The sequence below is a fragment of the Gallus gallus genome, chromosome 4, assembly GCF_016699485.2.
Source record: "Gallus gallus isolate bGalGal1 chromosome 4, bGalGal1.mat.broiler.GRCg7b, whole genome shotgun sequence".
NCBI lineage: Eukaryota > Metazoa > Chordata > Aves > Galliformes > Phasianidae > Gallus > Gallus gallus.
Genome location: NC_052535.1, coordinates 20,401,617 through 20,428,658, shown reverse-complemented (window position 1 = coordinate 20,428,658; position 27,042 = coordinate 20,401,617). Strand labels below are relative to the sequence as shown.

The 27,042-nt window shown below is 37.3% G+C and overlaps 1 long non-coding RNA gene and 1 other non-coding gene across 4 annotated transcripts; both read left to right on the top strand.

Annotated features, from left to right (window-relative positions):
• Positions 1-1,269: 1,269 nt before the first annotated feature.
• On the top strand, positions 1,270-27,042 carry LOC112532321. Of its 3 annotated transcripts, XR_003074881.3 has the most exons (4): positions 1,270-1,354; positions 1,453-2,012; positions 18,147-18,373; positions 23,863-25,024. It is a non-coding gene; the product is annotated as an uncharacterized LOC112532321 (long non-coding RNA). The 3 variants fall into 3 exon arrangements; XR_006939269.1 differs by lacking the exon at positions 1,270-1,354 and having other exon boundaries at positions 1,920-2,012; positions 18,064-18,373; positions 23,863-27,042; XR_006939270.1 differs by lacking the exon at positions 1,270-1,354 and having other exon boundaries at positions 1,920-2,012; positions 18,195-18,373; positions 23,863-25,023.
• Positions 1,749-1,816, top strand: MIR12271 (microRNA mir-12271). The gene has a single exon (NR_162038.2). It is a non-coding gene; the product is annotated as a microRNA mir-12271 (primary transcript).

Below are 27,042 nucleotides of genomic sequence, written 5' to 3'. Positions count from 1 at the left end.
GAGAAATGGTAATCTGCCAGGTTAATTTTTTTAAAGCCAAAAATGTGATTGCTATAATCCTCACCCATTCATATCTCCTTAGCTTTTATTAGCATCCAAAACTATTATTGAAAGTGAATCACCTAGAAATTTGTTTGTAGCTAGATAAGGCTATTGATGATTACTATGCAAATTTCTTGAGATTTATAACCTAAGGCACTTGGTCCTAACAAGTAACAATAGGTTAGTCCTACTAAAATAGTTTGAAGTGGAATTAAATGAAAGTGCTGACATTTCCATCTTTTCCTTTTCAGGTGTGTCCTTTGTTTACATGTGTTCTCTTGCAGTCTTCTATCTCTGTAAATACTATCCACCAATACTTTGTCATGCATACAATAAAAGAACATAATATGGAATACGTGATGTGACCTGGATAATGTAATGTTTTGATATTTTGTCCACTGAAACTTTAGTCTAGATGAGCACTAGGATTTTCATCACATGAACTAGTTAACTAATATAATAATTAACATTAGTAACCTAATATTTAGCATTAGTAAGAGTATTAACATGAAACTTAAAATATTTCATCTTTTATGCTATCTTGTTTATTCTTGATAACATTAATTTTAATTAACAAGTTCTTGATAAGAAAATTATGACTTTGGGGACAATGGTTATGAGAGAAAAACAAGCAATAAATTTTATCTTGACATAAAAGATTTCTCTTTACTGCTACCTATTCTGAGCTAGATTGTCATCATATTTTCACACCTGGGGTGCAAAAAAATAGTCTTTCAGTTACGCATGTACAAATTATGAGCAAATTGAAACCACATTCACTTAACTAAACTCTCTATAGAACCTTTTGTTTAGAGGTGACATGACCATTCCACAGTACTTACTATGTGAACAAACAAAAAGTTAGCAATAACTGAAAGTACAGCACATCTGAGTACTTTAATGTAACACAAATTTAATATGATGATTATTTGTCTTGAGATTACTACTCACTGGAACAGCGTGCTATAATTAAAGAACTAAATTAAAACAAATCTGAAGGAGGTGGTGGTGAGCTATTTTGAACCAATCATGCTGAGAAACAAATAGGCTGAACCAAAAAATCATTATCTGCAGCTGTAGTGGAATTCCAAGGTCACAGCCTGAACCAACACATGAGCACGTAAGTGCCTGTAGTGGGGGTGTAGGGGGTAGAGCCACCCTTTCTGTCTCAGTGATGTTTCCAGGAGTGTGTGTGCAGTCTGAGTCTGCGTGAGTTCCCCTTCCCCCACTGTTCTCCTGCGGCGTGAGAGTACAAATGGGAGAAGGCTGCATTCCTCAGCTCGCCTCTTTCTCCAAACTGTTGCTGGGAGGGGTGAGTTAATCCCTCTTTGATATCTTTTCCTATAGCGCCTATTTCTCAAATAAAGGCTCTGTCATCGCCTTTGTTTGCTCTACATCTTGGTGAGAAAGGCAGGAGCAACATCACTCCAGCATGCTCTAGTCCATGAGGAAATATCATGACACCCTGTGGTGCACTGCTGAACTTTTGGGAACTGGCAAGCCTGAATCAGAAGTGCTACTGGTCCATGAAGATATGCCTCTAGAAAGAATATCAAGTACTGGCCCAACAGAACCGTGGAAAAGACTGCCTATAATTGCCTTTATTGCCTTAACATTCTGCACTGTGGCGGGTATTGTACATGCATCGTGAAGTACATTGTATTTTGAGCCACCAAACTGCAGGAGCTCGCTTCCTACCTGCTCAGTCATTGGTTCATGCTGTGAAGGGGTTGGAGTGTAGTGGAATTCCTAGGTCACAGTCTGAACCAATGGGTGAGCACATGAGTGCCTGGAGCGGGGGGGGGGGGGCTAGAGTCACCCCTTCTGTCTCAGGGATGCTTCTTGGAGCGCGTGTGCAGTCTGAGCCTGTGTGCGTTCCCTTTCCCCCGCCCTTCTGCAGCGCAAGAATGCGAACAGGAGAAGGCTGCGTTCCTCAGCTCGCCCCTTTTTCCAAACTGTTTTTTGGAGGGGTGAGTTAATTCCTCTGATAGCTTTTCCTATAATGCCTATTCCTCAAATAAAGGCTCTGTCATCACCTTTGTTTGCTCTACAGCAGCTAATTAAGATGACATGGAGATGTGCAATTATGAAATAAATCGTAACGGACTTTTCATTAACAAAGATCATGCAGTTCATTAAGACTGTGATTTTGTTGTTAAATGTTTACTTGTACATTTTAAAATATCTACTGCATAAAGAAGGGAATATAAACCTCTAAATCCGGCACAACATAAAACTTTATTTGATGCTAAATTTAATTGCACGAACTGAGTACGTCAGTGGTAAGACAGAAGTACTGGTAATGAGCTGGCCAATATGTTGAATTCACTCAGTAGAGACTCTGCAATATAGTAATTCTTACCATGAAAACAGGAGTATTCCTTCAACTTCTCAAATTTTCTTTTGTCTAAGGCCAGTGTAAGCTGTAGCACTAAAACACTAATCCACAGTAACCTCTACATGAAACATCTTTTCCAGATTTATGTAGAGAGAGGTCCCTGGGTTGGAAGGGCCCTTTAATATCACCTAGTTCCAACCCCCCTGCTATAGGCAGGGATACCTCCCTCTAGAGCAGCTGCTCACAGCCCCAACCAGCCTGGTCTTGAATGCTTCCAGGAGGGGGTCATCCACAAGCTCTCTGGGCAGCCTGTTCTAGCATCTCACTACCTTCACATACCCTTATAAAAAGTCCCTCCCCAGCTTTCCTGTAGGCCCCCTTCAGGTACTGGAATACCATTATAAGATCCCCTTGGAGCCTTCTCCAGGCTAAAGAGCCCCAGTTCTCTCAGCATGTCTCATAGGGGAGGTGCTCTAGCCCTCTAATCATCTCCATGGCCCTCCTCTGGACCTGCTTGATGTCCGTCTTGTGTTGGGGGCTCCAGAACTGGATGCAGTCCTCCAGGTGGTCAGGAAGGATAGGCCACTGTGCTCATACTAAGAAGTTAAAATCTGAAGTTTAAGATTTGGAATTGTGTGCTGGCATTTGGAATTCTGTGTAGTTCCAGGAGGTTCCTATGTTGGCTCTGAAAGACTAACTAAGAGCTTAATAGTGGAATCCAAAATCGGTAATACGCTGAGCAATTGATAGGTTTTATTCCCTTAGCTAGAGCTAATCAAAAAGAAATGTGAAGAAAAAAATCCACATGAATCCTTAAGTAGAGGTACAGGAAAATCCATCCCTCTAGTCAGGCTCAGTTATCACAAACCTTTTTTCAGAAAATTGAACAGGAGTCATTGTTTTATTTTTGAAAAAAGAAATGCACAAATTCTGCTCTTCTCCTTATTTTGAAATAACGATTAATGGTAGTCTTGCTTTAATTTTCTTTCTCTGTACAAAATCATGACCTCTTCTATATTCCTGTTTTACATGCTTTTCAAAAGTAAACCTCTGTATCAAATGCAGAACTGAACCTTCAGAGCAAGAGTTACTACATAGTTAAATGTCCTAACCACTAAGGTACAGAATCTCTTTTGAACATGACTGTTGATTTCTATCCCATGTAGTGGAACAGGTTCAACTTGATGACTCAGCAGTCATTTTATTTTTTTTAATTAGAATAAATGCAAATTTAATGATTCTATGTCTTGGAGTTGCTAGTCTTGGAGCTACTCAACCCTACCAAAGTTGTGGCAGTTTGGGATGTGCTCAGAAGCATAATTACAGATTTAGGGGAGCTCTGAAGTAAATCAAATAAGACAGTAGTAAGAGTGAGAGCACTTACATGACTGAGCAGCCACTAATGGGTAGATAGCAGGGTTGCAGTTCTGTGGAGAATGTGCGTAAGTTCTACTGAAGGATGAATTATTTGAAGTTCTTTACCTACCAAAGGGGATCATATATTCAGAATCTCACGTGATTTGTAAATAAAAATATTAAGTAATTGATACGAAACTGAACAACAAACCATACAAGATGATGGGTTCTATCATTTTTAAAGTTTGAAGTGGCTAAATGAAGCATCATAGTTACCCTCTACAGAATGCATTAGAATCATAGAATTGCTCAGGTTGGAAAAGACCTTCAAGATCATCAAGTCCAACCGCAACATAACCATACTACCCTAACCCTCTGCTAAATCATGTCCCGGAACACCATATCCAAACAGTTTTTAAACACATTCAGGAATGGTGACTAAGCCTGGAGCAACTTGAGTCCATTTCCCCCATCCTGTCACCTGTCACCAGTGAAAAGAGACCAGCCCCTCTTTCACTGTAAGCACTTTTCAGATATTGGAAGAGAGCAATAATGTCTCCCCTCAGCTTTCTTTTCCCCAGACTAAACAGCTCCAGTTTGTTCAGTCACTCCTCATAGGGCATATTCTCCAAGCCCTTCACAAGCCTTGTTGTCCTTCTTTGGACCTGCTCCAGTGCCTCCATGTCCTTTCTGTATTGAGGTGCCCAAAACTGAACACAGTACTTGAGGTGAGGCCTCACCAATGCTGAGGACAGAGACAGGATTACATCCCTAGTCCTGCTCACCACACCATTCCTGATACGAGCCAGGATATCATTGGCCTTCTTGGCCACCTGGGCACACAGCTGGCTCATATTCAGCCAACTGACCATCAGTACACCAAGGTCCCTTTCCATCAGGCAGCTTATCAGCCACTCCTCCTCAAGCCTGTAGGGTTGTCTGGGGTTGTTGTGACCAAAACGCAGGCCCTATTGAAACTCATACTCACATATATGAAATCTTGCAGTCATAACAAAGTAGCTGGGCAGTCACAAATCCAAAAAAGCAATGAAATGCTTTAGAATTTATATGCCTTACCTGCACACAAACACTTAGGATCTCACATCTCAGCTTTCTAAAGTCTTTTGCTACCCCTTTAAAAATCTGCCCTTGCATCAATACCAGGTGAAAGACTTGTTTGATAGCTCTGGCAGCTCCTCGTTTCTCTCCCAAACCATTCGGTATTTAGAAACTCAGCAATCCTTTTTCTAAGTACATTTCCTGGAACGTCTGATTTTCTGGGCATTTTCTGGCATATAAAGTTCAGGCCATAACATACTGAAAAAAAAAAAAAAAGTTGTAACCATGTTCTAATAACCTTGGCCCTAAAGTACAGGTCTTAGACTATAGCATATAGCTTCTTCAGCACATGGCCATAAACCAACTTTTCCCTTAACTCCAAAGAATGACTCAGCTATGAGAGTATTGGATACTTCTCCCAGTTGAAACTGGTCTCCCAGGCACCCAGAAGTGTAAAACTCAGGGGATCAGGAGGGCTGATACAGAGGATCTCACACCATTGCTTGGTTTCAGGAGAGAGAGGAAAGCTCAGTGAAAGTTCCACATTTTCAGGCTTGTTTTTGTGATGCATAATAACTAAAAATATAAAATAGTAATAAGTAGGATTATAGAGAGATGAAAATAGAATTAATCTGCAGAACATTAACAGGAACCACAGGACTCAGTCTTTCTAGTTAAGAAGGGATCAAAGAGAAGTTCTGCATTAATGTGGGATGCATTAATGTGTTGTACAAATATGACTCCCTAAAAGTAGTACTTCACAAAGCACAGAAAACAGAATGAGTCTTTAGATAAGCCTTTTAATTCAAGGATTTCAAAGCTCTTTACAAATAACTGAAAAGCATACAGAAAACCCATAATGTAGATTTACTCTTTTTGTGCCTCTGAACTAACTATAATGAAATGTGTGAGGGAGGTGAGAAATTGTGATGGTTAAAAGGCAGATTTTCACTAAATAATTGTCAAGTAGATTAGTTCAGACTTGAAGTCTTTTCCTTCTCCACCTAACCAAGAAGTGCATTTATTAAAAATAAGAATTGAAGGAAAACAAAAAAAAAAAGAGGAATTTTATTTACTGTATGTTTGCTGCTCTGCAAAACAGTCAGTGATTCTTAAGATTTAAAACCATAACTCTCTTTATGTTAACTACATCAAAAGATCAGAATTAGTCATTTTCGTGAAAATATTTATAAGCAAGCTATTAGGTCTTTTAAATAAGTTCTGTTAAGTTTGGTTGGAGGGAGATCTTAAACAGTTTAAATTATGAAGTCCAGCAACACAAACTAATTAAGAAAACAATTCCAGATAAGATCATAAGTGCAGCACCATATCCCAAACAAGTGATACTACTTGCCTTTTGGCAGAGTAGGCTGAATGCTTCAGTTGTTTAGGTGAAGATATAAAATTCTAGGTCTCCTACATAGCTGGTTTACCATTAATTTCACAGTACACAATGTTTTGAAAGTATCTTTCTGGGGGATATTTTAATATTTACTAGTCCAGAGAGAATGTCATTTTGTAGCTCACTGCTTTGGGGAAGATTTTAGAAGGCTTAGTCCCCCTTTTCCATAGTTATTGCTATAAAATGAGTGTGCAATCCCCAGAAACACCCACTTTCTCTTTTATGTTTTGGTAGGCAAGCTTCTTCTGAATATACCACATTAGTTTTGCACCCAAACAATAAAAAGAAATGACCGGCAGCGCACCTAAGAAAAGTTATCATTATGCCTTGATGTCAAAGAAGTTGTCTGCTGTGGGACATCCTTCGTTTCCCAATTCTCAGATGGGGAAATAGCCTGGGATGTGCCATGTTTCCTCAAACTTTCATGGGGCATCAGGATTTGCAGTGGAGCAGAATGTAGCAGAGAAAAGGATGCATGATTACATTCTCCCTTACATAGAGGACAGTTGCAAATGTGACATGCACTTGTGTCAGTGAAATGCTTCCAGGAACTGCTGCTAAAATCCAGAGCCAGAGAGGCAAGCAACTTCACCTCAAACAAAAGATGACTGAGGGAATAACAATCAGCTTTCTAAGTGTCAGCAACTGAAAGTTGGATTTCGAAACTGAACTACTGCTTAGTATGTTGGCCTTATAAATACACACAGGTTACAAACTGCTAATACCAAGGAAAAGATCTCAACTGATTTAATTTATTTCTTCTTAGAAGAGCTCGGTGTGTCCATCACTGATGAGAATAATTTCTTAATCTGAAGAGATGAGTGTATGAAGTTGTATTTCCCCTTACACTTCCCTTAAACCTTGGTGTTCATGTTTTAGAGTAATTAATTAAAAGAATTCATTTTCTTTTTTTTTTTTTTTATCTAGATACTGATAAAATATTACCTACTCCTGAACCTCAATGCAAACAAACTTACAAAGATGAGTTCTTAAGTTTCCTTTTGGCTCTAGCATCTTGGCAACAAATGCAAATTTTTAAGCACAGCAAACAAAGCAAGACGTATTTGGGTGCTATGAAAGGCTAACTATAATCTACACCTAGAACACATTTAATTACTGTGATTAGACTTCCAAAAGTCTTTTCCATATGAATTCAGAAAAACAAAAAAAGCAACCACAAAACAATCCCATCCTATCAAGATAATTATGGTTCCACTTCTAAATGAAGATTGGATGTTGAATATTTTCAGCAAATGTGTCTTCTAAAGCTGCTTTTACAGCACTTCAACAACTTCATCTACAGCATTTCTGTTCATTACAGGTTATATAATCTTTGATTCCTTTATTCCAGTTGTTTTTTTATTGTTGTTGTTCGTTTTGTTTTGCTATGTAACAACTACTTTTAATGATAACCGCTGAAATCCACAGCTCCATTTCATATACATACAGGACAGATATATTTTCATCAACTGATCTTAAGTTCTAACGTAATATATTACAAACTTGCACCCAAACCTTAAGCTTAAGTCACAGTTTAATACAATCAGTCATAAATTCACATACTTCTTCCTCCAACTATCTCAAGAAAGTTACCAGCTTATTAGAAGTGCCAAAGGGATGATGTTATACTACTAAAATGCCAAGAGAGTTCTCAGGATTGGTGAAATGTGCCCCAGTTTTCCCCTCTGCCTCAGCCAGACCCATGTGGGGATTGGGTATGAATGCAAGTGTTACTTGCAAAGAGTTTAATTCACGGCAGTACTACTAGCCTGATTTTGAATATTGGCATGATAAACTTGCAACAGCCTGAGTTCATGGAGAGAATTCCAGGGTAAAATTGGCAGACACTTTTACAAAAAATAATAATAATATATATATATATATATATATATTTAAAAGCAGTGAGCTGCAAAGAGCTGTTCTGGGGATCTGAGAGCAGTCCAAACAGTCTCTCAGACACAGCTTTAAGAGAACATACAGACCTGCAGGTAACACCTATGTAATTAACTTGACTCCAAGAAAAAATATAATATTTACATTTGAAATAAAACAGGTACTATGCAGTCAGAACAGGAGGAGTCTCTGAACCTAGGATCATTTCATTTTCTATCTGCCTTATCCCCCCCGCCCCCCACTCCCAACTCCCCTTAGGCATCAATTCACCAATGGATGGTTCTACCTCCATGTTTTTTTAAATACAGTGCCTAAGAATATTAAAAAGTCTCAAGAACACCAACAGAAACATAATCTGTAACCCTTCTGTAACTTGCTTGTTCATGCTCTGTGTCTTTTATTTCCAATAATGAAACCACATTCAAACAGATTTGAAGTTAAGAGGTGGCAGATGAAGATTTTGGAGAGCCTAAATGATAGCAGTTGATCTAAGCTACACAAGAGAATTTAAAACCAAAACCTGTACAAGTCTGGATTCTCAGTCTGGACCAAATAAACTAATAGTATTAAATATTAATTGGTAGCTTATTTTAACATGAATGATGAAGTCTTGGATGCTGAATTTATGCAAAGGAAAGCATAGCAAATAAATTTCCTGTTTCAAGAACAAAATTTTCCAGGAAAACTGCTAAAACAGTTATCCACGCTACTGCAAGAATTGCATGTATTATATTTAGAAGTCTTAGAAACTGACTGTAGGTGATCATGCCTATGTACCGATAATTTTATGATGTTGCTTCTCGTTTCAACAGCAAAAAATATTTCTCAGAACATTCCTTCATTAAAAGCCACATCAACTATCTTGGACTTTCTCTGTAAGACAAATTAGTGCGTAACTTAATGCAGGCATATTCGACGGCTATCATTTTGTCCTTTTCATAGATGGAAAATGAAACACAATGCCAAGACAGGCAGACAAGACAAAACTGTGTTACAGATGTAATATGACATATGTATAGTACATACATACATATGATGCATATGTATGAACTGACAGTTTTAAAAAATCAAAAGTGAAATAAAAAAAATAAAATGAGCACAGATCATGTACAACAGCTTATGGTACAACTGCAGTATTTTGAAGTCTTCCAAAATTTCATTAAAAAAAATTCATCAAAAAAAACAAATGCAATTAGCAAAAACAAGACAGATCACCAAAAAGTATACAGAAAGGCCTATCACAAAAGACTATTTCAAGTAAAGCTTGCAATAGCCTACATACTGTCTTATTGAAAAGAATGCACACAAAGTCATGAAATCCAAGCAGCTTGAAGTTCACTGTATGTAAAACAACATATAAAAAGAAAAGTAAAAATGGAGAAAAGCTGTTCCCATAAACGTATATATTTATTTAAAAATAAAGGTTTTTTTCTGGATATTTGGTGGCTAGTGATGCAATACCACAATGAATTACATTAGGAGTAATGGAGTACAAGTTAATATGCATCTGATTTTAGAAATTGTGAATATCCATAATTATGACTGAATTCAATGGAGTCTACGTTTTTTCGATATATGAAAGCAATCCTACTGTATTCATACCTAGCTTTCATCTCTGATGACATTTATCCAGATGTTTATTACTTACATATTAGTAATAGGAAATCAATAGTGACTGAGTGCAGAAGTCCCTCTACTCCACATAATTGATTATTTTGAATATTGACAAGTCTAAATGGAAATATTTTGATTCTGAAAAGCTACCATACATAGACACGAGTCATTTAATGTCATTATCCATGATGTTTTGTAACTAGATCCAATAACTAATACAAAAGTAAATAAATAATTTCATCCTTTTGCAAATACTGTGCAAGAAAATATGGACTTCTCAGACTGTATTTTAAGTGAGAACTCTACCATTTGATATGAAAACTTGACGTTATTCAGTGAAAACTGGATATAATAATAGCATTTTCCATAACAAAAGCTACATGAACACTCAAATACGTTTCCATATATATATATATATACACATATATATATATATGAACTACCATATTGTTCAGAAAGTTTTTCCTCATATAAAACGTTCACCAGTATGCCCTTTATTAATTAGAAAAGAATGCATGCATTGGCACTGTGTTAGCTGTTACAGTCTTCTGTTCACGTCAGATTGTAATAATGGCTAGCATAAAGGAAAGTACCAGAAATAAGATTTTTCTTTTACTATTCTCAGTGCTTTTTAGAAGTAATGTTATTTTTTCTTTCTGAATTTTTTTTTAATTACCAGAAAAAAAGGTATGTTTGCTTCTTTATCAGAAACACTATAGCAATTTTGCAACACAAATTAAAACCAAAGTGGATATCTTTCTTAATTCAAGGAGTTAAACTTGATTAAGTAAACATGACCTCCTAGCTCTTACAGTGTAGTAGTCCATGCTGAAATCTTATAAAGGCTTTCAAGCAAGAGGAAAAAAAAATAAAATAAAAAGACTAGTTCATTTCAGGGCCTGTAGCAATTTATAGAATATATTCAGTGTTTTACCCTTAATGGAGTCCTCCTTACATAAAGAAAAATATGTCGCCTAGAAAATAGGCTAACAGCAGGCCTTGTTTCTTTAAAGATACTGCTGCTGCATAAGATGCATGCAGTATTATTTCTACAACCTAAAAGTATACTGCAACAAATGAAGTTTTAGGGAAAATCCCAGAAGTCCAGAAACAAAGGTACCATCATACCTTCTTTAAATCCCTCAATACTCTGCTTCATCTGACTTCTGTTTCTCTACAGAGAGTAGACCTAGTTCTATTCTTGCTTATATCTGCAGTGACTGTAATTATGCTCTGCCCACCACATCAGCCTAAAAAAGCAAAACATTTTTGAACAGAAATACTCAAAAAATAAGCGACCACCAACAAAAACAACAGCAACAAACTGCAAAGAATAAATAAAAGGCCCCAACATACCACACTATCAGGAGAAGCACCACATCTAGTTAATACCATGACAACCTTTAATTTTGTACCAACTGAAAAACACTTTTTTTGCTGTTGAATGGATGGAATAACAGTATGCAATCTTGCCAAGCAAAAGATAATTCCGTGCCATAGCATGTAATTAAAACCACATGGTTCCCATAGGAACACATCAGACAAACAAATACTTCAGTGATGGGCACAGCAAAGGAATATGAACAGAACTTAGTAACTCAATGCTTAATAAATGTTACCTTGGTCATAAGGGAAAGGTTTCCAGAACTTTTAAATAGTGTGAAGAGATGATGAATAGAGCCTGACTGATAAAAAATATTAACTTATGAGTGTCATTAGTTTTTCCAGAATTATTATTATTATTTTTTACAACCCCATGATGCGCATAATAGACAATTACACGTTTTAAAATGCTTTTACTGAAGAATAATTTTTTACAAATTTTGGGCTTTTTTTCTTTTAGATTTTCTTTCCTTCATACTGATAGAACACATTGTTTATTCTGGAAAATCAGTTCAGAGAATAGTATGCTGTATAGGACTGACTTCTTCTATACAGGTGTTATTTTTTCATCATGCATCAGGCTTAACTGTGCTTCCACTCTTAGTCAACCCTTTTAAAGATTGAACTTTCTGGAAGAATCATAGCTACTCAATCAGCACAGATTCCTCTGAGCAAGTACAGTTGATGTTTACAGGTTTTCACAATATTCTGAAATCCCATGGAAGTATTCCAAGGTCATTCTTTCTGAAAAGTATAGAGGAGGCTAGGGATGATGGGGAGAACACAGGACTGGAAGAAAGGACAGGATATGTCCAGGAAACTGTCTGTCATAAAATGGCTGCCAGTTATGTTTCAACTCTCTGATCAAGTCAGCCTCTTAATATAGTTAAATTATTCTCTGTGATTTCTTTAGACTAACATATATTTTTATATATATTTATTTATTTAGCCATGATAACAGCATTGGAAATCTGTAATGCTGTAATAAGCTAAAATCTGTCACAAGAATTAATAAAAATAGGGGTATGTTTTGAATATCCTACTCATTACTTTGTCTGTACTTATAAAATATCAGTAAAGGAAGAAAAATACACATGTCTGCAGCTCATAAATTTTAGGAATTCTTCCTTAATGAATCTTTGCCTAACAGAAGAGGAGAAATATCTTTGTGAAAATGGTTTATCCACCTACACAGCTCTAGCACAAAGACTGAGCAGTACAGCAAACCCTTTTCAGGAAGTATGAACATTAGTATGCTTTTCAGATATTAAAATCTTGCTGGATTTATGAACTCACCCTTATTAGCTTGTTAGAAGCATATTTAGTTCATCTTCCTTCTGCTATGCTTTTCTGATTGCTTTTGCTGAGAGTATAACAAAAGCTGCCTCTGACAACGCTGGACACTCCAATCCGAGCTGAGCTGAAGCTGCCAGCTAGAACAGGTGAAAGGAAGCAACAGTACATACTGAAACTGGCAGTTGGATTTTTCAGTGCATCTGCAATACTTACAAAAATCTGAGCAGAAAGACAGGAAGTACAGTTCTACAGCACAAACTGAGCAGAAAGATGGGCAGGAATACAGTGCTTATTTTGTAACTATTTTACTTCTTTGAATCTTGAAAGTTAGAAGCCTACCTATAAAATGAAAACAAATCATAGTATCATAGAATGGCCTGAGTTGAAAAGGACCACAATGATCATTGAGTTTCAAACCCCCTGCTATGTGCAGGGTCGCCAACCACTAGACCAGGCTGCCCAGAGCCACATCCAGCCTGGCCTTGAATGCTTCCAGGGCTGGGGCATCAAATGATTGATACAGGCTTCCTAAATGGCTCCACACAACTTAGTTGCAAAGCTAGTTGCATAAAAATGAGTAAATACCCAAAGCTATTACAATTTCCATCTCTTTCAGTTCCAGCTTCAGGCCTGGACACAAATTTTGGTACGTCATTCCACAACATTTTTATTAGGCAGTCATGTAGGACTGTGAAATTCACCTCCCCACTCAAGAAAATGGACACAAATGGATGAATTTTAATTCAGAGGCATAATAACAAATATAAACTGAATGGCTTAACTTAGATTTTCTTCATTTATATTTATTTTTTCTTTATAGACAAACCTATAAAACTCTATCATGCAATCAAATTATTTCTTCTAAGTGCCATGAAAGCAGATGTTAGAGATCATTAGTTTTTATGGCATGTTTTCTGATAACAGTGAGGATCACAGGGTACAGAATTTCCAGTGCTTCTTTTCACTCTAAGGATAAGATCTTTTAAATTAGCAAAGAATTGTGGATGTTTGATAGTGCTCAGGCAGCCCAGGAGTAATCTGGGAAGGAAAGGGTTTGTGACCAGAGTAAGATTTTTCTCCAAAAATGTCTGTTAGAATCCTTCTGATTCTGTACATAAAGTAATATATAACGTAGGCTTAGTAACATGCAAAGGATTTCATCCAGATGGAAACACTTTTATTCCAGTAATTTTTAATAAGAACTAGTCATACTGTTAAAATGGAGTATCATTTACATCGCTGAGAGAAGAATCATAATCAGTAATGGTTCTAACCCACATACTCCAATGGCAAAGGATCCTTGTCTGAAGTGAATTTTCTGTATGAATCAATACATATAATGGAAGCATATCCTATAACAAAGTCCTAAATAACAACACACACAAAGAAAAAACTTGGAGGCAAGCATTCATTGAGCATTAGAACCTAAGACCTACACTTCAAAAGGAAATGTCCTTAGTTTTGTATGTGACCCCTGAAGTTCCTCCTCCTTGATCTAGCCCCAGTCGACCAAAACGTTGTTTTAGTATGCTGAAATGTTTCACCATTCAAGAGTGTTTCTTTTTCCATCTTCATGCCAGCCAAACCTAATTTGACCTAATTTCGCAAATACTGCTATAGCAGTTATAAGCTGCACTTTTAGGTGAATGAATGCCTTGTGAAAGCAAACACTACCCTGCTCTGCATAAAATACTGTGTTCAAAATGTAGATCCTTCCCATGGCACACAGGGCGCCAATCACGTGGATTCAACCTACCAGACAATCACATAGGTCTTGCTCCCAGCTTAGAGCTTACATGCTGTTTAAGGTCCAACTTAATTTCACCTCAGCTCTGGTAGATGTCATCCTTAGTCGAAACTGAGATGAGCAGGCAATTTATCTACCCAGAATGAACTAAAAGCCGGTAATCTGTTGCACCTGTTAGGAGGGACGTGGCCAAGCATCTCATCTCTCAGTCTACAGCAAAAAGCTTTTGAAACATGTAATAGTTAACTTTTAAAGTGACCAGAATAAAGAATAAACGCTTTAAATCATAGAAGAAAAACAAGAGGGAAATGAGTGCTTCTTTCGCAAATTCAGATACAATTGATGTTCAGAGTATTCAGACTGAAAGGCAACAATTAGAATAAGTGAGTACTTGTAGGTACTCATTTTCCTTAGAACTGCCAGAAGTGTTTACTTTAGAGTATTCTAGTTTAAATGAATTTCATAATAAACTGTTCATTTATGAGATGCATGCATTTCTTTGTGCTGAAATGACCTCACATCACTGTTTTGTATTTAGCGATAAGAAGGTCTCCTTCCAGCAATAAACTCATGTGGAATGCATTACTCAAAGGCCTATTAAATATAAAACACTCAGCATTTATTTACCGGATTGAAAGAACCAAGTCCTTAAAAGGTTAGACTGTAGTGTGGTGACTAAAATATATCTAGTATCCCAGTGATTTGACAGCCTGCCATAGCTGTCTCAGATAGTCCTAATTAGAACACAATACATACACATATGCACACACACACAAAACCTTCTGGGAAAACATTACCAATTACTAAGAAAAAAAACGACGCCAAAAACCGCTTATGAGAAAATACTTTTGACAACTATTACACAGACTGTTATAATTCTGCAGGATACCTACTGTAAATGGAAGGTATGCATCTTCCTCAGACTATGAAAGGTAATGTTAGATTGAATAAAAATCAGTCAGCATCTTAGTCCCATCCACCTACATGACACAATACTGACTTCAGCTTTTGCTGAACTTCTCATCTTGAAAAGGGGGAGGAAGACTGTTTGCCATTTCTCTCTATCAACATAGCCCATACATCTATTCAAATAACCATCAGCATTTGAGAGAGGAGTAAATAAGATGCTTTCATGTCTTCATCACCACTGAAAATATAAGAGCTCCACCTTGAGGCAGAACCTAGTGGATGTCAGTACAAGGTGCAGCAAAGCTCAAGTATGACAACGGTCACATTAAACTAAAAAATAATTTGTCGTGTTCTGAATGTCCCTGCCTTCTTATTTTCTTAGCATAAAAGAAGTCCACATGTATACATCTGCATGTTTTTGGACAATTTCAATCCCAAAATTAAATTCACGTCAAACACAAAGTTTAAAGAGCTTCTGAGGATAATACAACTCAAACAGAACACAGCCTGACAGAAGTATTCCTTTGGGAATGGGAAGTATTCAAGTTTCTCTTCCATTAGTGTACAGAAGAAAATTTCTGACTACTAATAATCTTATTTCTCCTAAATGAGCAGTAAAAAAGATGATTAAATATCCATTTTTCACTTGAATAAATACTTTGAGTTAATTTTAAATACATGGAGAAGCATCATAAGTAATTTGCTCATCAAGCATTAATGAAATTCTTGAAACTAGTTATTTTGAAAACTTCAGTACTCAATATCAAATTCCTTGTTCTTCAGGCTGCTTCAGCATATATTGTATTTTGAATAACAACATATAAGCACTTAGAACATTTCAAATTAATCCAAATTACACCAGTTAGATGAGTAAGTTAAGTCATATCAGAGCCTCCCTCAGATTTAAAAGAATGGTTATCAGGAGAATGAGATAGATTCTTTGCAGTACTAATGATAGATCTGGCTGAAGATGGCTGATGTGGTTGCCAAGCTGCCCTCCATTATATTTGAAAAATCGTGGCAGTCTGAAGTCCCCGTGGAGGCCAGTCACAAGAAGTGTTCCTCAGGGATTGGTCTTGGGACGTGTGCTCTTCAATGTCTTCCATAACATAGATGATGGAATCAAGTGTACCCTCAGCAAGTTTGCAGATGACAGCAAGCTGAGTGGTGCAGTCAATACACTGGAGGGAAGGGAAGCCAAGCAGAGGGACCTGGACAGGCTGGAGAACTAGGCCCATGGGAATCTAATGAAGTTCAACAAGGCCAAGTGCAAGGTGTTGCACTTGGGCCAGGGCAGTCCCAGGTATTTATACAGACTGGAGGAAGATCTCCTTGAGAGCAGCCCTGTGGAGAAGGACTTGAGGGTTCTGGTAGATGAGAAGCTGGACATGAGCCAGCAGTGTGCACTTGCAGCCCAGAAGGCCAACTATATCCTGGACTGCATTAAAAAAGGGGTGGCCAGCAGGGAGAGGGAGGTGATTGTCTCCCCCACTCAGCTATTGTGAGGCCCCATCTGGAGTACTGTGTCTAGGCCTGGAGCCCCCAGCACAAGAAAGACATGGAACTCTTGGAGTGGATCCAGAGGAGGACCACTAAGATGATCAGAGGGCTGGAAGACCTCTCCTGTGAGGAACGGTTGAGGGAACTGGGCTTGTTTAGCTTGGAGAAGAGAAGGCTCTGGGGAGACCTCACCGTGGCCTTGCAATATTGGAAGGGAACGTATAAGCAAGAGGGGCAATAGCTGTTTACATGGGTGGATAGTGATAGGACAAGGGAGAATGGTCTTAAACTAAGACACAGGAGATTTAGGTTAGATATTAGGAGGAAGTTTTTCCACTCAGAGGGTGGCGATGCACTGGAACAGGTTGCCCAGAGAGGTTGTGGATCCTCCATCCCTGGAGGCATTCAAAGCCAGGCTGGATGTGGCTCTGGGCAGCCTGGTCTAGTGGTTGGTGACCCTGCACATAGCAGGGAGGTTGAAACTAGTTGATCTTTATCAGTCCTTTTCAACCCAGGTCATTCTATGATTCTATGAAGAGTATCAATAAATGAAAACAGTATTTGTAGTAGGACAGCTGAATGAGCTGTACATATAGAAGAAACCAATGACAAAAAAAATGAAAAGGATCATTAGTGAAATTAACAGCTATAAAACAAAGATAGCACATTAGTAGATAACTTGAATAAAGAGTGGAGTTTACTGTTTCAGAAAAATAGAAAACTTACCATGGACTGACAGCCTGACAACTTTGTAAACATGCAGTAAAGTGAGTTTGCAGATAAGAAGAGAGATGAAAAGAGCCTTCAACTCTGTATTATTTAAGTTGTCTAGAGTTCTGTCATTAAGAAAACCTGACCTTATCTAGTACTCGATCTAGCGGTTGGAACCTTGCCTGCAGCAGGGGGGCTGGAACCTGATGACTCTTGAGGTCTCTTCCAATCCAAGTCATTCTACGATACACAGGAAAAAAAAACAAACTTTGGGCTAAGTCTCTGAGTCAGTCTTTATTCTCCCGTGTACAGAAATTCCTGTCATGACCCTACAAGCACTGATAGTTCTCTAGAACTGTAAATTTCAAGTACTGAAGATTAACTGAACCATTTTATAAAACTTATTTGCATCTAATAGCCTTTGAAGCCAATGAGTGACTTCATTTAAAAACCCATTTGACCAGTCCCAAGATGAGAGGAATATGAATCAAACTTTCAAACCGGATAAACAGGAATTATAGACATTTCAAGACTGTTCATTAATTTTTAATAACAATTAATATACAAAATGCATTTCTAATCTCTTAATCATTGATAGTCCAAACTGTGACTCTTCACAGTAGTCGTAGGGTAAACTTATTAACTTTGTGTTCCAAATTTCTTAATTTCTAACTTTATTATCATGTTATCGTGATGTAAAAATGCAGTACAAAAAACATTTAGGTTGATTTTAAAATTCAGTCACCATCTGTAATTTGAAATGCAATCTCTTATGGTTTATTAAAGTAAGTAAACAATTTTAATTCTATACAGCTGAACAGCCTTATATAAATTTAAGAGTGCAACAGATGTTTCTGCTGGCTCATTTAGACTGCTTATCCTCACATTCCTCTCAGCTGATGAGGTGCCCTTCTATGTTACAAGGAATTCCTTTTACATCACAGTGGTAGAGCTGGTTAAAAACACCATCTGCTCTCATAAATGCCTGGACTGTGTTTAGCCACACTATTCAAAAACTTGAGAATAGCTACTGAAAGCTGGAGATGAACCCTTGAAGTACACTGGATGACATCCGAACACATCCAACAGTTAAGTGAAGGACCAAGTACTATAAAAAGTCAAGGTAGGATTGAATTTTTTTTTCCCCTCTAATCAATCTTAGTTTGCTTTTTTTTTTTTTTTTTTTTAAATGGCACATCGCTATTTTATTTGTAAGAAGAGGGAACAGCCTCCTTAAAATATCTTCGTCCCCTGCTTCCCTCTCCCCTTATCAAAAAATATAAAACAATCACACTGATAAATCCTGTCCTGTTTGGTACAGTGTAGTAAATCAGATTTAATTCAGTAACATTCTTTCCATTGTCACAGCACAGTTGCCACTGCTTGGCAAACAATTATGCTCATCACCACTTATTTCTGGAAATGTTTCAGGAGCTCTAATTCTCATGAGGCTCAATTAACTTCATTGTTAAATGAGCCAATTAGCCAAAACATATTAAAATCTTTTGCAACTTAACTCTTACTGCTCACAGAACTCACTTCTGTTATGTGCTTCAGCTCTATTACCTACTAATATTTCTACTCCTTGGCTGTTTGAGCCTAAACATCTGTTTTCCCACAAATACATATGTACGTCTTTCTTTTTCCACACTCAAGGATAATTTACTTCGGTAAGCAATGTAGCCACTAAATTGTTACTGTAATCACCTGATTAAAGAAAATGCATGCATAGAAGGAGTAGCACTGAAACATTTCTACATATATCAAGAAACTTAAAAGTGATAATTTCCTAGCATTTGTTCAACAGTACTTGAGAAAGATGAGCATCCATACGGCAATTAAACCCACTTAGGTTACAGGATCTCTGAATAAAAAACTGCAAGTTAGCTACATTCCATGTTTGTAGTGGTAGTAGAACGTCAGAGCAGTATCGCAGATATAATAGAGGTCTGTTTGGTTAAGACTATACAAACTCACTGAGATTCTTCTCTTTACTAAAGAACTTTGCAAAATGTCATGCTTCATAATTACAGTCTGTGCTTCATCTCTACCACTTCTTTCATAAGAGCAAAGATAATCAGCATGTAGATTGCTAAGTGGTTAAAACTTTTCTTGAATAGTGGGACAAATATACTAGATAATAATATAATATTGTATATTGTAAGTATCTCATATGAAGCTCTAGTTTTATGGACATTTTTTTCTTGGGGATTCATTCTCACCTTCTTAACATTAGGCAGCTTTGGCACAAAATATAAATTCCTTTTTTTTATTTTACCAAATAATTGCCTTCATGCACATTAAATTACATGAAATCTGGAATGCAAGAATGATTCATGACCTAGCCCATGCATAAGTACGATGGCTAACCAGATTTTCTGTAATTGGCCTCTGTGGCACAGAACACAGGGAAGCTCCTTCTTCACATAAGCAGATGAATACTTCTATTTTTCTGACTTTACTTGCTGCTCAAAGTGAAAACTGAACTAATATCTAGTTTCTTAAAGAAGAACATGTATGAATAACATGAGCAATGCACAGAACATGTTTTCTTTAATGGCATACAGAGTTCTATGGATATTCAGTTTTTAAATGAACTGATATTAATTTCTTATTGATCAACAGACAGAAGTTGAATCTTACAACTAGTCTGAAGTAGAATAAAGGTCAAATTACGTGGTTATTCTATTCAAATGCAATACTTAGTCCTTTCAAAGCTGCTTCCTGGACTCTAAGGTCCAACTAATTACTGACTAATTACAATTTTATTTCACTAGGCTTGTTAAAATTCTCAGCAAGTACTTACATTTACATTCAAAAACTAAAAAAAAAAAATTTCAAGACAATATACAGATAATTCACCTTTTCAATAATAGTCCCTTTTGAAGGAAGAAATAATGATTTTTCTCTCCAAGATTTTTATAGATGTGTAGATTACTCCAGAGTTAACAATGCCAAGTTTTTTTTTCCATGGAAACTATAATAGATGCAAAGAACACAATAACACCATTTGATAGAGCAAATTCTCAGTTACAAAACACCATTTTGCAACTTAGTAACAACCCATAGCTATGTATTTTCATCAGCAGTAAACAAGAGCTTGCATGCCATGCTCACTCAAAACCGCACTAGCAGAAGTGACCCACTGTTGCTGTCACCACTGCTGAAACACACCACCCATCGCCTCACTGTGCTCACATACACTGTTTGGTCTCCATCAACATTCAGCAAGTGTCGATGAATGTCAGTGGTTTTCTGCATGGAGGAATTCCATGCCACACCATTACTTCACGCACACTTCCATGTCAGATACCATACTGTCAGACTGCCCCTCTGCTGCCATCTGTCACACGGCAACAACATGTAATGGAATGTTGGTGGAAAAGTTTTACCTCTACTACAGTATCACCAACATCCACCTCTGACATCATAAGTCAACATAATAAAACAAGAGGCATTACTTTCAGAGCAGCCCTTCTAGAAAATACGTAACATGTGTCTACAACTTGTAGTTTTCAGGAGCCAATTACACCTGTACTTGGTAATAACATATGATTAGAGAAACACACAACTTTTAATAAGGATCTGCGTACCCACAGCTTTAAAAATAAGAAAAATAAATCACTCTACTGAAATAGTAAGATTTCACAGAATCACAGAACTATAGAATTGCAGGGGCTGGAAGGGACCGGAAGAAATCAAGTCCAACCTCCTTGCTAAGTAAGCTTCCCTACAACAGAGAATTTCAATGCTAGAACATTAATCAGTTCATACCAAAGAATTAGTTTTACACTACTGAAGCAATCAAAAGTTTGTCAGTTTAAAAGGAATCGATCTTCCACTCTTCTAGGACATTTTATTAATGAAAAGCATGTTATATAAAGCAGAGGGAATTACATATTATAATATTCTTTTAGTTTGGCATTGTTTATTAGCAGACTTGACTTCACTAGAGGAACAGAGAGAGATTTATGTCAACAATTAAAATGCAAAAAATAAAAGCTCCTCCAGCAGACATTTATTTGTTACTATTTGATTAACTACACATACATTTTAAGTAAACACAGAATTTTAGCATAATTCTCTTGTCAGTGCTGGCCACTGATTTGAGCTACATCACTGAGTGTCAATTCATAAATGGAGAAGATAATAATCATCACGTCTGCTTGGAGTTATACACACCTCAAAGAAGTGTCCTTGGAATTACAGTAGCTTTGTTCATTCTAGGAGTCTGTCCTACTTAAATAAGTACTATTGATGAGTAAATACCTGACAAGGCTATCAAAACACAGACAGAGCTAACTTTAGCATTTACAGTAGTGACAAGATGTTGAGTCTACCTGTCAGATGGTAGTCTTGGCTAAGATAGATGCTTAAAACAAATCTACTTGCCTCCAGCCCTTCTTTGGAGTAGTCTTAACAATCTCATTTGTGAGCCAAGAACAACAAATCCCATACAAAAAAAAAAAAAAAAAAAAAAAAAGTCACACCTTGCATTTTCTTTCAGTAATTGAGAGAAAGCTAACTCCACTTCTGTTACTTTCATTGTCAGCTCTGAAACATTTGTTTTCAGCACGAATTGTCCCCTTCAAGCATTCAGAAAATATTTACAGAAATAATAAATTTAAAACAATAATAAGACATTTCCCAATTTCAGAGTATCAACATCATCAATTTACAGAATAATTCCACTTAAAATTTTTGATTTGTTCTTACAAGGCATATCTTTGAACCAGTCTTACCTCCATTCTCATAAAGATGGTTGATGGTTTTATGTGGCAATGTTACTCACAAATCACAAGCTTATCTGTAAAGTAATTGTTGGGATATTGATTTTATTTGTAACAGTAACAGAACCAGGAAGATCATTTTCCTTTAAGAAATGCTATTTTGCACAGAGAGGTAAATTCAGAAATTATTAGAGGAGGATTGCTCCATTCTGAAGTATTTAAACAGCTAGAATTCAGGCCACAGACATACTGTATTCAGAGACCGGTATTTGGCCTATTTAGGCCTACTTAGGTTGAACCTTTAGAACTTTACAGATTGACCCAATTTTAAAATTTTCTTCACAGAAAATTAATGGAATTCACTTTCTGCTTACTGTATTTATTATGATGCAACAGATTGTCTTTGCAGGTCTGCCAAAAGACTGAAAAGTATAAATCTATAAAATTCATTGCTATATTTGATCTAAAACCCAATTATTACACACAAAAAGACTTAAGTTCTAAACTATAAAAATTTTGTACAAAATGTAAAAAGGGATGTCAGCATAAAGAAGTTGAATACAGAATAGGGTGAATCTTCTAAATGGAAATATTTCATTGTAGAGACAGGATTCAAATAGCAGTGTAACAAGAAAATATTTATATAATCAATAAACCAACTATTCTAAAGAAAAACACGTACATCTATACTGAATTAGTAGAGCCCCTGCAAATTACTGTGGATATCCAGGCAACCATTCACCCACTGCTATTAAACTAAAAAAAGAACAGTTACCTTGGCAACTGCTGTATCTGATATCACACTGTGTTACTTCTAATACAAAAAAAAAAAAAAAAAATCTTCATGGTCTTAGGACTGGGTTGCTGTGTCCAAATGAGTTTCACACTTTCACTGGCAATGTCATTAAAGATATCACTGCAGACTTATTAATGAAGATATCCTGATTTTCAAATACATATGAAACGAATGCATTTTCATGATAGCAAATCAAATGACATCTAGGTACATTCTCCATCTTTGGTAATGAGGGCTACTCCAAAAGTACTGCCTCCTATTTCATTCTATCAGTCCACAACGTCAGAGGCAGCTGTTGGTGATATAGCAGTAGAGATTGAACCTTCCCACCAATAGTCCTTTAAATGTTGTTGCTGTGTGACAGACGGCAGCAAGGGGGCAGTCTAACAAAACGACACCTGACATGGAAGTGCGGACGAAGCAAATGGTGCGTCACTGAATTCCTCCATGCGGAAAATATTGCACCCACTAGCATTGATCGATGCTCACTGAACGCTGACAGAGATTAAATAGCGGATGTGAGCACAGTGAGGGAGAGGGTTTCATTCAGCAGTAGTGACATCAGCATGAAAGACCAACCATGTTCCAGATAGCCATGCAGAATTTTGTGAGCGTAGCATGCAGGCTCTGGCAAAAAACATAGTTAATGGTAGTGACTGTGCTGCAAAATAGTGTTTTGTAACTGAAAATTTGCTCTATCAAATGGTGTTATTGTGCTCTTTGCACCTGTTGTAGTTTCCATGGAAAAAAAAAATAGGAAACATTACTTTTGGAGTGACGTTTGTATACACAACATAAGACTCAAAAGGAGAATTTTGTTTCCTTAGTATTCAATATATATGATTAAGCTACTGTAGTGGAATTCCAGGGTCACAGCCTGAACCAATGGGTGGGCTCTGTGAGTGTGTGAGTGCGGCGGCGCGGTGGTACGAGCGGGGGAGGGACACATTCCTCAGCTCGGCTCTGCCTGCATACTGCTACCGGGAGGGGTGAGTCGATTCTTTTTGATATCTTTCCCTCGTGTGCCTATTTCTTAAATAAAGGCTTTGTCATTACCTTCATTTGCTCTACATTTTGGCGAGCCAGGCAGGAGCAACATCACTCAAACACGCTTATGAGGAAACATCATGACACCCTGTGACGCACTGCTGAACTTTTGGGGACTGGAGAGCATGAATCAGAAGCGCTACTGGTCCTTGAAAAAGATACGCCTCGAGAAAGAACATCAAGTACTGGCCCAACAGAACCGTGAAGGGGACTGCCACTGATTGCCTTTATTGTTTTGACATCCCATATTGCGGCGGATGTTGTGTATGCGTCGCGATGTGCATTGTGTCTTGGGCCACCAGGTTGCAGGGGCTCACCCCCTACCTGCTCAGTCATTGGTTCATGCTGTGAAGGGGTGGAGTGTAGTGGAATTCCAGGGTCACAGCCTGAACCAATGGGTGGGCTCTGTGAGTGTGTGAGTGCGGCGGCGCGGCAGTACGAGCGGGGGAGGGACACATTCCTCAGCTCGGCTCTGCCTGCGCGCTGCTACCGGGAGGGGTGAGTCGATTCTTTTTGATATCTTTCCCTCGTGTGCCTATTTCTTAAATAAAGGCTTTGTCATTACCTTCATTTGCTCTACAGCTACATATTACCTACAAAAAATAATCCACAGAAAGGAGATCAGTGACTCTTTCCCATGGCCTGAGGAAGCTCTTGGAATTATATGGACAGAAGTAGAAGAGAGTCACTTCCTTGGCCTGTCCTATAGCCACAGAGACTCCTGTTGCATTTTCCAAGCTGCAAACTAAGGACTAAGCAACCTCTGCCCTTCCTGCAGCCAGCACTCCCCTGATGTAGTCCAGTGTGTGTACAGGGAACCTTGGACAGCTCTTAGCTCTCTCACCCACTGCTCCTTTCTGTACTCAGCCCAAACACAGAAACCAGATCACACAAGTTTTCAGACCACAGATCACATGTTCTAGCTCTTTTGTACAACACATGTCCAGAGACAGTTTAATAATACTTTCATCAGAGACTTACAGGCACTTACATAAATGGTTCAGCTTTCTCAGCTGTAGGCACCATTTTTGACAGAACTCATCTTAGTATATTCACATGAAATACAGAAATGAGTTGAAGTATTTGTGTCTTTAAAATGAGGAGAAGAAAAAGCCAGTCTGAACTCAAATACCTTGGCTTACCAATATCACATTTTTTTTTTTAACTATTTACAGACATTTTAAAAACACTACTTACATGCCCCAAAATGATGCTTTTAAACATAATTCCAACTACAGTTAGCTCAAATTATCTAAGCTTTTTTTTTCCCCCGAGTATAGCAAAGTAATGCCTCTCAAATTTAATTTACATAATAATTAAGCTAGATTTCTCTGAAGACTCATACAATATAATCCCTATTTTATCAATAAATAGATGGTTGTTGCATATTTTACAATTTATACAGAATTGTATGGAATGTACTAAAGGATATTAACTATGGCATCACTTACTGACCACATCATACAAATATCACTTGTGGGTTAGAGCTCATGAGATTTTAAGGAGTTTTTAAAAACATTTATCAATAAATAAACAAAATACTTTTTATGGAGTCTGAAAATTAAGAAATTGAGATTGAGGATGTGGTGCATCAGGAATTATGATACAGGATACAAAATCATTCTTCCATTGAATGCCACTGATCTGACAGTTTTTTATAATGCAGAAAATAGCTTTTGTACCTGAAACTTGTCAATGCCATCAACAGAGACAAGTGAGGCGTTATCAGATGGACATAGCATGGAATGCCTTTTCTGTTTAAGGTCTAAGGATACAGTTTGCACATGGAAGCCTATCAGTAATTGTAGCTGTGGAACTATTCATTTCACAGGTTACATTGGTACTGCTCAAAATTATCTCATCCCAATGTTTTCCTACAGTCAGTGAAAATCATAGCCTGAAACAATTTAAACCTTTTGAGGGAAACAACAACAAAGTACAACAGAAGAACCCCCCTCTAACCTACCTCAACTCTTTCACCCATATGAATGAGTAGAGTATTTGCTATGAGCATATTACAGTTCAAAGGAGTTTTTTTCTTCAGAATTATCCATCATCAACATTTCACTAATTTGCACAATCATCCTAACTCCATAAGCATACTCCTCCTGGTGCAGAGACAAATTCAGACAAAGGAGATCACCTTCAAAAACCATTAAAAAGTTGGGGAGATGAGTCAACATTTGTATATTTTTGATCTTTCTATAATTTTAGATTAAAGAGGACTGTTTATTTCCACACAAAATTGAGATCACTGGTCTGACTGGTTTCACAGAGCGTTTCAGATAAACTACATTTTCTTTACACTACATGCTACAGCTTCCTTTGGTGGGGAGAAAAACAGAATGACAGTAGTGAAGGGAACACAGCCCATATTCCAGTCTGATACATTACTAAGCCACACTTCCACTGTTTGCAATATTATTAGAAGTGCTGTTTCGCACAGTCACTGGTGCCAGAGGACTCAAAATCAAATCTGAAGTCATTATATAAAAATGATACTGCAGAACTCAATTTTAACTTCATTAAAGTAACAAAATAGCTGACAAATGGAGCCATCCACTCTGATGTGTCTCAGCTTCAAATAACGCATAAAACAATTGGAAACTCAGCCTTAGGGCTGCTGCTGCTGCTTTAAAGTAGTCAGTAGTACTGACAGAGTTAAAAACACTGAAATGTAACACTACAGAATTAAAAAGTTAACAATAAGTCATGAACCTAACTAAAATGCAGGTTGAAGTCAAAAGAACATGATTAAGACTACATGGAACCTTGAGCAGTGTTTGAAAGGGAAAGATGAAGTCTTTTGTTAGGACAGCACAAATCAAGGACAGCACAGCGTCCCCAGAATGATTACACAGCCCTGAATGATTTCAGGAAGTTATGAAATAATTTTAGCAAAGAACAACACACAGCACATACATTTAATAAATTTTCATCAACTGGCAAACTATAACATTATCAACCTGTTTTTTCTACCCATTTATAAAACTGATCAAACCCACTTCAGAGCATGTACATCCTAAAATCTGCTGTGGCATATATCTTATTTCTGCATCCTGTAACTTTAATTATTTTAAACTTGCATCTAAATAGCTGAAGACAAAAGCTTCAGAACATGACTTTCACAGTGTAAAACACTGCTGCTTATTACAGAGTAAACCAAATTCAGGTTGTATTTTCCTCTTCAATATCTGATCTTTTAAACTACTCACGTGC